The 12,662-nt window shown below is 33.0% G+C and overlaps 1 pseudogene across 1 annotated transcript; it reads left to right on the top strand.

Moving 5' to 3' along the window:
• The first annotated feature begins 4,966 nt into the window (after positions 1 to 4,966).
• On the top strand, positions 4,967 to 5,935 carry LOC309961730 (small ribosomal subunit protein eS6-like; annotated as a pseudogene). Its single transcript has one exon. The product of its transcript is annotated as a small ribosomal subunit protein eS6-like (transcript).
• The last annotated feature ends 6,727 nt before the right edge of the window (positions 5,936 to 12,662 follow it).

The following is a 12,662-nucleotide window of genomic DNA, read 5'->3' as shown; positions in this document are numbered from 1 at the left end:
ATGGAGTATCACTAAGACATAAAAAGGAATGAAATAATGCCGTTTGCAGCAACATGGATGCAACTAGAGATGATCATACTAAGTGAAGTACGTCAGACAATAATCTTGATTTCTGATGAAAGGTTTTCTGCTTTCTCTCTAGTTGAAAATATTAAGGTCATAAGTCTAAATATGTCCTTTTCTTTTACTCCTGCATCTCTTTATAATATTTGCTTAGTCTTTTTCCAATTCTCCCTGACTTCTTGAATTCTTTCAGCTATGCACTCTGTTTTGCTTCTCTTCTGAGCAAGCGTTTTTTGTTGTCCAAGTCTGGAGATATTTTTTATAAATTAAAAAAAATCTCACTCATAAATGTCCATGGATTCTTCTAATTACTCAATAATCCATAACTTCAAGACAAAGGCTACCTACATTTACGGAATGAAAAGTTTCTTTACTAGACTAAATTAATCATTTTACATTTCCTAAACAAATGAGTAAAATGATTCACATTTATGTACCTCTACTTACCACCCATAACATCATGAAAACTGCAGAAGCATGCCTGTAAAGGTTTCAGAATATCTTATGGTTATTTTCAGCCATTTAACAGTTTTATCAGATACTGCTAAGTTCTGTTTCCTCCTTTAAGACTCATCAAATCTGATCAAATCTCATCCTCGCCCCGTTTGTTTTTATCAACATGAAATATTGATAAATCCAGTAGGGGTACAGGTTGAACTTGAAAAGGATGGGACACATCTGTGATATTTTCTTCTGAGATATATTGAAAAACCGTGTCTATGTTATTTCTTCCTAGACTCAGACAACATGAGTTACTTAAGAAAGAAAGAGTAATATTTACCACTGCAGTCTGAGAAGAGTATTCTTTTGAATACAAACAACTGACACTTTATACACCCCTAGGGATTCATTCTTACCACAAAACTGTTGTTTAAAGGAAAAAAAAAAAATGAGTGCCAAGCTTCTTGAGATATTGGTGCTAGCCATATAATGACCAGAGAAATTTTGAAAGTCCCTGTGGATCCACGTTAAAGAGGTGTCCATTAATCTATGTCCAAATGACTCTCCATTCTTCTCTTAGTTTCTCAGCAATTCTAAAGAAGAAAAACTCCAGGCATTGAGAAATCAATATTCACAGCTCCAGGTTTCTACTTCTCATGGGAGGACATCAACAGAGAGAATTATTAAAACCAACATTAAGTTAGCAACATGAATATCCTATACTTATTCCTTTCATGTATCTGATACATGGCATGATAAATATCTTTTTTTTTCTTCAAAGATTACCAGAAGCTTGAAATCAGACCCTGTGCCTTATGTATACTTTTATCCTCAGAGCTGGTATTCAGTCGATTCTTGTTAATTCTTTCATAGAATAAATAGCTGGATAAATGAATGAATGTTTGAAAGAATAATTGAATGGATATATTACTCCAGCATCATAAAAACACTGATTTTATAAAAATCTGTAATATTATTAGAACAAAAGGATTGCAACGGCTTTAACTTTACTGTTTTGATTGTTTTTTTAAAAAACAAAATCATGAGTAAGCAGAATTAGAAAAAAATCCTTGTTTAAAAGTGATAAAGGTCTTAAGTTATTTGATATTTTGTCTAAATAACTGAGAAACTTCTAGGACTCTCCCACAATGTGTCAGTATATCATGTAGATCATTGATTTGTAAATGTACCTTAAAATTTTATATTTCCTTAATTAATGGAAGTGAAATATGTTCATAATTAATTGGAAAGTCATGCCAGATAATTGGTAGCATGGAAAAAATATCATTGAAAAATAATTTTATTTGACAATGAGTTAGTGGGCCATTCTATGTAAGTAGAAAGATTTGTATAGAACATAGAAAGGCACATTGTGATCAGCCACCAGAGTTTATCTAAAACAAGTGTACTATTTACCTGTTAGTAATAAAAAGCCTAATATAATAGTGACTTAATCAACATAGAAACATCTTTCTTCCTCAAGCAAATTGAATGTGACAGCAGTCTAAAGCTTTTATAAAGGAAGCCAGTTTACTAGTATCTACCTGGTCTGCCATACTTAGCATGTTAATTTACTCCAGATTCAATTGTGATAAAAGAAAACTGAAGAACACACCCATTCCTATTAAAGATACTTCTTGGAAAAGACAGCTGATAAATATTCTTTCATTCCATTGGCTAGATCTTAGTCACACGACTACAACTATTTCCAAGTAAGTCTTGGAAATACAGTGTTTATTCCAAATGGCCATGTATCCAAATAATTCCAGAATTCTATTTCTAAGAAAGAAGGGAAGAAAATACTCTGGGGGAAAACTAGTGGTTTCAGCTACAAAATTAGTTAAATGTAAAATGTCTGTTTTTGATTTAACACAGCAGTTTGACAATACTGGGTCTCAGTTTCCTTGTGTGTAGGAAGATGAAATCATATACATAGTTGTTGTGGTTAAACTTAGTTGTCATCCTGGCTCTCCACTGTACTCAGATAGTTGGTCAAATATTATTCCAGATATTTCTGTGAAATATTGTTTAGATGAGATTAACATTTAAATCAGTAGATTTTGGGTAAAGCAGATTATACTTCTTAATGTGAATGGACCTCATCAAATAAGTTGAAGTACTTAATAGAAAAAGACTGACCTCCTCTGAAGAAAAGAGAATTCTACCAGCATACTTTCTTCCAACTCAGACTGTCGCATCAACTCTTCCCTAGGTCCCCAGCCTGCTAGCCTACACTGCAGATTCTGGACTTGCTGAACTCCACAATAGCATAAGCCAGTTTCTTAAACTCATTCCCTCCCTCTCTGTCTTTGTCTCTGTCTCTGTTTGTCTGTCTATCTCTCTCTCCCTGCTCTCCACCCTGCCAGCAAAGGCTAATAGAGTAGTATAAAGTCCAGTTGGTGCTTTAGGGCAAGAATGCAAACCAGCAACAATGGGTGTTAGCTACCAAGAGGTTGCCCTATTTGCAAAGTAGAGAAATTAAAATTTAGTAAAGTTGCTAAATTGTTTCACCACCATCAGACTTTCATAGGTATATGTAGGGTGCTTTTATTCATTGTTAAGGCAAATGCAAATTGTACCACAATATCAAAATTTAGAGATGCATTTTCTCTTGTATTCGTCAAGCCTGCTCCTGTGATTTAAAAAAAAAAAATGAAATAGAAGCATTAATGGATATACATGTGTGCTGGAACACTGTAATGGCAAAAGAAGGCAACAATGTGAATTGAGATAAATTTTGGCATAATTGATTTTGCATACTTTATAAAAGCATTCAGAAGAAGCAATTAAAATTATGTCAAATGACTTTAAAGTATTTACATAATGACTGAGTGCCAAAAAGTTTAATTCCTACAATAATACATTTCTGAAAGCATGTGGTTACAAATGTGTATATTTTATAATTTTCTATATGTTTATGATGATATATAAATATGAAACATAACCTTATGTCTATTATTGAGTGTATGTGTGGTTTAGGACAATATTTTTGGAGAAAAAGGAAAGAAAAAAGTAAAAGGTAAAGAGACTTCTCAGAAACCTCCTACATATTTCTATGATGCCATATATGTGAAATTTGTATGTGTGTGTGTGTGTGTGCTTAGGTGATAAGTAAATTAAGAAAATCGTTAATATTGTTAAGCTGTGTATACTACCCAAATCAATCTACAGATTTAACACAATCCTTATCAAAATATCCATGACATTTTTCACAGAACTATAACAAATAATCTTAAAATTGATATGGAACCACAAAAGACCCAGAATTGCCAAAGCAATCTTGAAAAAAAAGAACAAAGCTGGAGGTATCAAATTTCCCAACTTAAGACGATACTACAAAGCTACAGTAATCAAAACAATATAGTACTGGCACAAAAACAGACTCAGATTGAGGGAACTGAATAGAGAGTCCAGAAATAAACCCATGCACCTATGGCCAGTTAATTTACTAAAAAGGAGGCAAGAATATACAATGGAGATGGACTTCCCTGGCACAGTGGTTAATAATCTGCCTGCCAATGCAGGGGGTATGGGTTCGAGCCCTGGTCCAGGTAGATCCCACATGCCACGGAGCAACTAAGCTTGTGCACCACAACTACTGAGCCCACATGCTACAACTACTGAAGCCCATGTGCCTAGAGCCCATGCTCCGCAGCAAGAGAAGCCACCATAATGAGAAGCCTGTGCACTGCAACAAAAAGTAGCTCCCACTAGCCACAACTAGAGAAAGCCTGTGCACAGCAACGAAGACCCAATGCAGACAAAAATAAATAAATAAAAGAAAAGAATACATAATGAAGAAAAGACAATCTCTTCAATAAGTGGTACTGGAAAAACTGAACAGATACATGGAAACGAATTAGGCCATTTCCTCACATCATATACAAAAATAAGCTCAGAATGGATTAAAGACTTAACTGTAAGACCTGAAACCATAAAACTCCTAAAAGAGAACATAGGCAGAACACTCATTAATATAAATCATAACAATGTTTTTTTAAATCAAAAGAAATAACAGCAAAAATAAATAAATGGGACCTAATTAAACTTAAAAGCTTTTACACAGCAAAAGAAATCATTGACAAAATGAAAAGACAACATTCTTAATGGGATAAAATATTTGCAAATGATATTACTGATAGGGGGTTAATATCCAAAATATATAAACAGCTCATAGAACTGTATATATATATATATATATATATATATATATATAAAGCAGAAGCCCTGAATAGACATTTTTCCAAAGAAGACATACAGATGGCCAACAGGCACATGAAAACATGCTTAACACCATTAATCATCAGAGAAATGTAAACCACAGTGAAATGTCACCTCACACACATCAGAATGGCTATCATCAAAAATCTACAAATAAATGTTGGCTAGGATGTAGAGAAAAGGGAACTCTTGTACATTGTTGGTGGGAATGTAAATTGGTGCAGCCGCTATGGAAAACAGTATGGAGGTTCCTCAAACTGAAAATAGTACTACCACTCTTCTTCACGGTGATTTGGAGGCCATTAGCTGCTTCAGGACAAAGGTGAATATCTCTTTCCAAGCCACTGGTTGTCAGAAACTCATTGAAGTGGACAATGAATGAAAACATCGTACCTTTTATGAGACAGAAGTGGCTACTGATGTTCTGGCTGAAGAATGGAAGTGTTATGTGGTTTGAATCAGTGGTGGGAATGACAAACAAGGTTTCACCAGGAAGCAGGTGTCTTGATCCACGACCAAGTCCGCCTGCTACTGAGTAATGGGCATTCCTGTTACAGACCAAGGAGGACTGAAGAAAGAAAGTGCAAATCTGTACAGGGTTGCATTGTGGATGCCAATCTGAGTGTTCAACTGGGTCACCATAAAAAAAGGGGAGAAGGATATTCCTGGACTCACTGATACTACTGTGCCTCGTTATCTGGGGCCCAAAAGAGCTAGCAGAATCTGCAAGCTTTTCAATCTCTCTAAAGAAGACGATGTCTGCCAGTATCTTGTGAGAAAGCTCATAAACAAACAAGGTAAGAAACCTAGGACAAAAGTACCCAGGATTCAGCATCTTGTTACTCCACGTGTTCTGCAACAAAAACATTGGCATATTGCTCTGAAGGAACAGCAACTAAGAAAAATAAGGAAAAGGCTACAGAATATACTAAACTTTTGGCCAGGGGAATGAAGGAGGCCAAAGAAAAGTGCCAGGAACAGACTGCCAAGAGTCAAGGCTGTCCTCTCTGAGAGCTTCTACTTCTAAGTCTGAGTCTAGTCAAAAATGAGATGTTCTAAAGTAACAAATAATAAGATCAAACATCAAAAAAACAATAAATAAATAAATAAAATAAAAATAGCACTACCATATGATCTAGCAATTCTACTCCTGGGTATATAACTGGAAAAAAAATGAAAACACTGTTTTGAAAATATATATGCACCCCAATGTTCACAGCATTATTTACAAAGGCCAAGATATGGAAGCATCCAAATGTCCATCAACAGATGAGTGGATAAAGAAGATGTGGGGTGTGTGTGTGTGTGTGTGTGTGTGTGTGTATGTCTATATCTATATCTATATATAATGCAATATTACTCAGCCATAAAAAAGAAAGATTCTCTCATTTGCAAAAGCTTGGATGGACCTAGAGAGTATTATGCTTAGTGAAATATCAGATAAAGACCAATTCTCTACTTTATCACTTATATATGAAGTCTAAAAAGTGAAACAAATGAATGTATGTAACAAAACAGAAACAGACACAGAGAATAAACTAGTGGTTATCACTGGAGAGGGACAAGGTAAGGGTATGGGATCAAGAGGTACAAACTACTATGTACAAAATAGATAAGCAAGTAGGATATATTGTACAGCATAGGTAAATATAGCCAGTTTTGTAATAACTCTAAATGAAGTATAGCCAGTTTTGTAATAACTCTAAATGAAGTATAATCTATAAAAATATCACATCAGTCTATTGTATACCAGAAAGTAATATAATATTGTAAATCAGCTATTCTTTAATAAAAAATTCTTTTTAAAAAAAGAAGATATTGTTGGATCACTGATCACTCTAGCTACAGATTTGTAGGTATATCCATGATTTAACAAAAGAAAAGAAAAACAAGTTGAAGATTATATTTAGAGTATTTTTCTTTAGAAAATAAAGCTATAAAAGACAGCTTTATTAGGATATAGTCATTCATGTAAGTATATAAACAAGGGAAATTGAAACCACAATTTTTCTTATTCTAGTTAGTCTAAGGAGAATGTATTAAGAAAGTGTGAGGGTAATATTAGAAAATTATGAAAAAATACTATTTTAACTCATTTTGGAAGTGTCATTATTTCTAATTTTCAACCAAGTGTTTTAATGTGTATTTTAATCTCATGTTTCTTATTTGAATATATTTAATAACTAAAGTTTCCATTAATTTAACTAGACATTTAAGCACAGAAAATGTACAATAATAGCTCAGGTACCAGATCTTTAGAAACTCAGTTTAGGGAAGGAAATAAATTGTAAAAATATTGAAAAATATATATAACAATTTAATACACACATTATATATTACTTTAGAGAAGGAAGAGAAAATGTCTAACTGTCCAGAGAGAACAGGCAATGGTTTACCAAGCAGATGATGTTTGATCAGAATCCCAAAGGATTGGTTGGAGTTCAGTCATTAACAGGGCTACTGGAATACATTAGGGTGAGTTTAAACTACTCATGGAAGTTTGAGTAATATTAGTTTGAAAATGTAGTCAAGGTTTCAAATATCAAGGGTTTTGTATAACTTACTAATGATAATGAAAATAGTTACCATTTCTTAAGCAGTTACATGCCAGTCACTGATCTAAGTAGCTTGTGTCAAATGTTTTTTAATTTTTTATTTTGAATGGCATTAAAACTTTGGTAAATTAACTGTCATTTTACAGATGATGAAAGAGAAGCTAGATATTTTAGTTATGGATTTTACTTTCTGGCAATGTGACCAAAAGCATTGAGGAAATCAGAATTAAGAAATAGTGACATGGTCATTGTTTTAGAATGCTAAGGTAAGACTACTATAGACATCCAAGGAAGAAATATTAAAAACACAAATTAATGCAGTAGCATTAGAAAATGGAGATAGCATACATGATTTATGTGATATTTGGGATCCTTAGCTGACAGAATATGGTAATCTGCTGGATCTTTAAAATCAGGAAAAAAAATACAGTCACATTTGACCATGTGTTTAGGTGCCTGAATAAATAAAACTGCTATTAACTAAAATTGTGTAAACAGTGAAAAGAAAGTGTCTCATTCTTACCTTGAGGAAATCATAAATTCAGACTTTTTTCAATTTTTATTTTTATTTGGCCACACCGCGCAGCATGTGGGATCTTAGTTTCCCCACCAGGGATCGAATCCACAACACCTGCATTGGAAGCACAGAGTCTTTAACCACTGGACCATCAGGGAACCCCCATAAATTCAGATTTAAACTTAAAGATATTGAGTTTTCTGGATATTCAATTGAAGAATATTTAGAAAAAATTGGAAATATATGTTTTGGCTCCATACGGAGATGTGGCAGGTCTTGAAGACCATCATCTTGTAGACAGAAATTGAGATCATGCATATGGATATTATTTCCTTGATTAACAATGAATTCTAATTGAGTCAGTCATACTGTACTGATGTGATATTTCCCAATTATCGAACAATTCTAAATAATAGAATCAGAACAGGAAGTATAGTCTTTGAGAGGCTAGTTTGTCCTCTTTTCTTAGCTTAAATGCAAGTTGATTATCTGCCTTTATTTCTGTTTTTTTTTTCTGAGTGATATAATGCCATAGAGATATCTTCATAAAAAATAGCTTAAGAACACAGAAATATATCCACATAAATATGCCCATTTAATTTTTGACAAAGGAGCAAAAGCAATTCAATTGAGGAAGGTTAGCTTTTTCAACAAATGATGCTGGATAAATAGGGCATTCCTAGACAAACAGATGAAACTTAACTAAACCTTACTCTATATTCAGAATTTAACTCAAATGGATCATGAATTTAGATGTACAACACAAAACTATAAAACTTATAGGAAAAAAAAGGAAAATATTTGGGAACTGGGACTAGGAAAAGAATTCTTAGACTTGACACCAAAAATACAATACATTAAAAAAAATGGATAAATTTGACCTTATCAAATTAAAAAATTTGCTCTGTGAAAGATTGTGTGAAGAGGATGAAAAGGCAAATTATAGACTGGAAGAAAACATTTGCCAAAAAAAATAGCAAAACAAAAAGAACCCCGAAACCTCAACAGCAATATAATTAGAAAATGGTTAAAGTGCATAAACAGAAATTTTACTACAGAGGATAAAAAGATGACAAATAAACAAATGAGAAAAAGTCAACATCTAGAAATGCAAATTAAAAATACCATGAGATATCACTACACACCTACCAGAATGGCTAAATATAAAATTAATGATCCCACCAAATGCTGGTGAGGATGCAGAGAAACTGGATCACTGACACATTGTTGGTGGAAATGTAGAAGTGTAGAGCCACTTAGCAAAATAGTTTGGCAAATTATTTTAAAAAATAAAATGGACTTACAATATGTCCCAGCAATTGCATTCTTGAGAAAATATCCTAGAGAAATTAAAAGTTATTTTCATTTTAAAATTTGATAATGAATATTCATAAAAGTTTTATTAGTAATAGCCAGAAACTGGAAACTACCCAAATGTCCTTCAATGCTGAACTGTTAAGCAATCTGTGGTACATCCATATCATGGGACACTAATCAGCAATACAAGGTAACAAACTATTAATACACCCAAATTGTGTGAATCTCAAATCATGCTGAATGGGGAAAAAAAAACTTATCTAAAACAATACATACTGCATGATTGCACTTATATAACATTCGTGAGTATATATGTAATATATGTGAATATATATAACATCATTATAAAGATGAAAAAGAGATTAATGGTCATTAGGGGTTTGAGATGGTGAAGGGTAGGATATGGTGCTACAAGGGTAACATGTTGGAGTCTTGAGATCAAGGGACAATAGTAATTTGATTTTGGTGGTGAAGTCTCTATCAAGTGAAGTCCCAATTGTGATAAGATTGCATAGAGCTACACACACTCAAAACTATGTGCAAAGTTATATGTACAAACGTGTGCAGGTATAACTGATGAAATCTGCATAATGTCTATGGTTTGCATCAATGTCTATTCCCTGGTTCTATAGTTATGCAAGATGTTAACACTGGGTTAAGCTGGAGGAAGCATCCGTGAAATAACATTCTGTGAAATCTAAATTATGTAAAACTAAAGGTTTTAATTTTTTTATCTTCCTGGATCCTTAAACTATTATTGAATTCCTATGTAGTATTGAATGACTCTATTTAAGAAGGACTGTATTTGTTTTGCCAGTTTCCTGTAAATTTCCACAATATGGATGTTCAGTTTTTAATATCTATATGTATTAATATTGTCATGAATGCCAACACAAGGTGCATGGAGAGAGACAAAGTAAATACTATTTATGTATAGCAAATAACAAGTGTGTCTTTGCCTTTGCCCCAGTATTTCACCCTGGGGTAAAACAAGAAGAACCAGAAGATGTAATTTTATATATAATGTAGTCTAATGAAAAGGAGAAATCCAAAAAAAGTAAATGTGGATATTTATATAGGAAAGAGTCTCCCTTCCCACTCCGAGTCTCCTCAGAAATATAATGGGAAAGATCTTATGTTCTTACCCTAGTCTTTTGGAAAGTAAAATTTTTCAGGGGAAAGATGATACTAGTATCTGCAGATTTTTTATCTGGGGGTATACCCACAGAAGGGGTGATTTATTTACTCTTGAAATGTAAACATAAAACTCCAGGGATATTTATCTCACTGGCTAATTAGTCATAATTTAAATTTTAGGCTTTTATTTTAGTAAATAAAATTTAGTTTTAGTAAAATTAACTCAGAAAGCCCTAACTATGAAGAAACGTAATATTTTCTTCTCCAGCCTCACAGAAGATAAACTTTCCTGTTCTTCTATCTTTTCTAGAAATAATTTGTTATACTTCTTTAATATCATGTTAAATTCAATGTCCATATGTCACCATTTTCAGTGAACTTGATAAGTTACTAAAATTATTTATAGACAGTATTTTGTCCCACAGGTAGATCATTACAAGGGGTATGAGAACATCAAGATTTTACTTTTCTTCCCCTAAGGAACTGAAAGAGAATTAGAAATATTATGTGGGCCACTTTTCCAACTGTGCAGTTGATTAGCTTTGAAAATAAGTGACCTAAGCAAATTTATCTCCTCTCTTTAGAAAGTGCTTTTCTGAATTGTATAAGTATGTGTTTTCTCTCCTTATGCTCCCTCTATACAAATTTGTGACTTATTCTCAATTAGTATTATATTTCACACCTATTTTAATATTTCCCATTAAGCTTTATTGTCTTTATTCTTAATGAACATTAAGATAAAAATATATCCATATATGTATTTAAACTTGCTCATAAATACTTGTTTAACATATTAGGAATATTAAGAATATCAGCCATTAGTTTACATTTCAATTTCAAAAACACTTAAGAAATTTGAGTCCCATAGTAGACCTCAGTAAATGTTAGAAAAGTCTTACTGAGTGTGTCATTGGCTTACCAAAGTTCACTGGAGCATTTTCTTCTGTAATACATGCAGAATTAAATGTAATTAATGGTAACTCTCTTGGATTTTGGTTAGAAAAGTTTTCTGATGACCCTATAAACTTAATCTATAGCATGTTTATTTTATTTTGCAGTATCTACCTTAACTTCAAAAGGAAAAACAATTGATAGGTGACTGTAACCTTAATTGTGAGGAGTTCTTAATGGCAGGGATTTTCTTTTAAGGTGGAAGAGGTAGATATTTAAGCAGAAATGCTATTCAGAACCCCTTGAAGAGTAACTGAAATGACCAACAATAATGTTTCAGGCAGCTGTTGTATACATTGACAATCACCCTCTACAAATTCAAGGCCTAAAATTTTTGAGTATGTGTATAAAATAATAAACCTTTTTTCCCCATGAGATTTTACAATATTGATCCAGTGTCACTGACTATACACCTAGCACCCAAAATTTGTTTGTGTGAAGTAGGTTTAGGAGCAATCATAGAAAGTTTGTTAAATGATTTATACAGCCTGAAATTTGTATGTATTAATATGTTATTGAATATGCATAAATATCATTTTACAACTGATAAACACAACTATTGATAAAACCCAAGAAAGACAACATAAAGACAAACTGTCTGTGTAAATGCCTCTTAAATAGAATCTCCAGAAAGGAAAAAAAAATCCATGAAGAAAATAAATGCATATTTTTTGTACTTTCCTATATTATCATTCATAGTACAAAAGAAGGAAAATCTGTACTGGTGCCATATTAATCTGAGCATCAATAATAGTAAAAATGTAGAAAAACAACTGCAATAAACACTGTAAATGAATAGAAAAGCTTCAAGTAATTGATTATGAGTGATTTTTTTCTTTATACAGTTAACAACTTTCTTATGATGATCAGATATTACTTTAAAAAATATGAAAGTGTTCTAAGCATACATAAATATAGGGAGAATAGCATCATGGATTTCTTTGAACCCATCATGAAACTTCAACACTACCTCTTTTAGAATCGTGGGCTTCCCTGGTGGCACAGTGGTTGAGAGTCCACCTGCCGATGCAGGGAACACGGGTTCGTGCCCCGGTCCGGGAAGATTCCACATGCCGTGGAGTGGCTAGGTGCGTGAGCCATGGCTGCTGAGCCTGCGTGTCTGGAGCCTGTGCTCCACAACGGGAGAGGCCACAGCAGTGAGAGGCCCATGTACCACAAAAAATAAATAAATAAATACTTCTGCCTAAAATGTACTACTTAAAAGGAATTTCATTCTGTATTTTAGGTAAGCTTTTTACTCAAATCATCTTTTTTTTTTTTTAGATTTGTCAAGTTGTAATCATACAATGATGCATCTAAGAACAAGCTCAAAGAATATTTTTGCCCAGTAAGTACATTTTCCATAGCAGAGTAAGTACATATTTATGATAGTTTGAAGTAGACATGCAAGGTTTCAGACTATTTTTAGAGTTGACTACATTTAAAATTAAATTGTTATA

Source organism: Leucopleurus acutus (assembly GCF_964270905.1).
Source record: "Leucopleurus acutus genome assembly, chromosome: 5".
NCBI lineage: Eukaryota > Metazoa > Chordata > Mammalia > Artiodactyla > Delphinidae > Leucopleurus > Leucopleurus acutus.
Note: the sequence above shows the minus strand (reverse complement) of the source record. Positions and strands in the feature narration are given on the sequence as shown.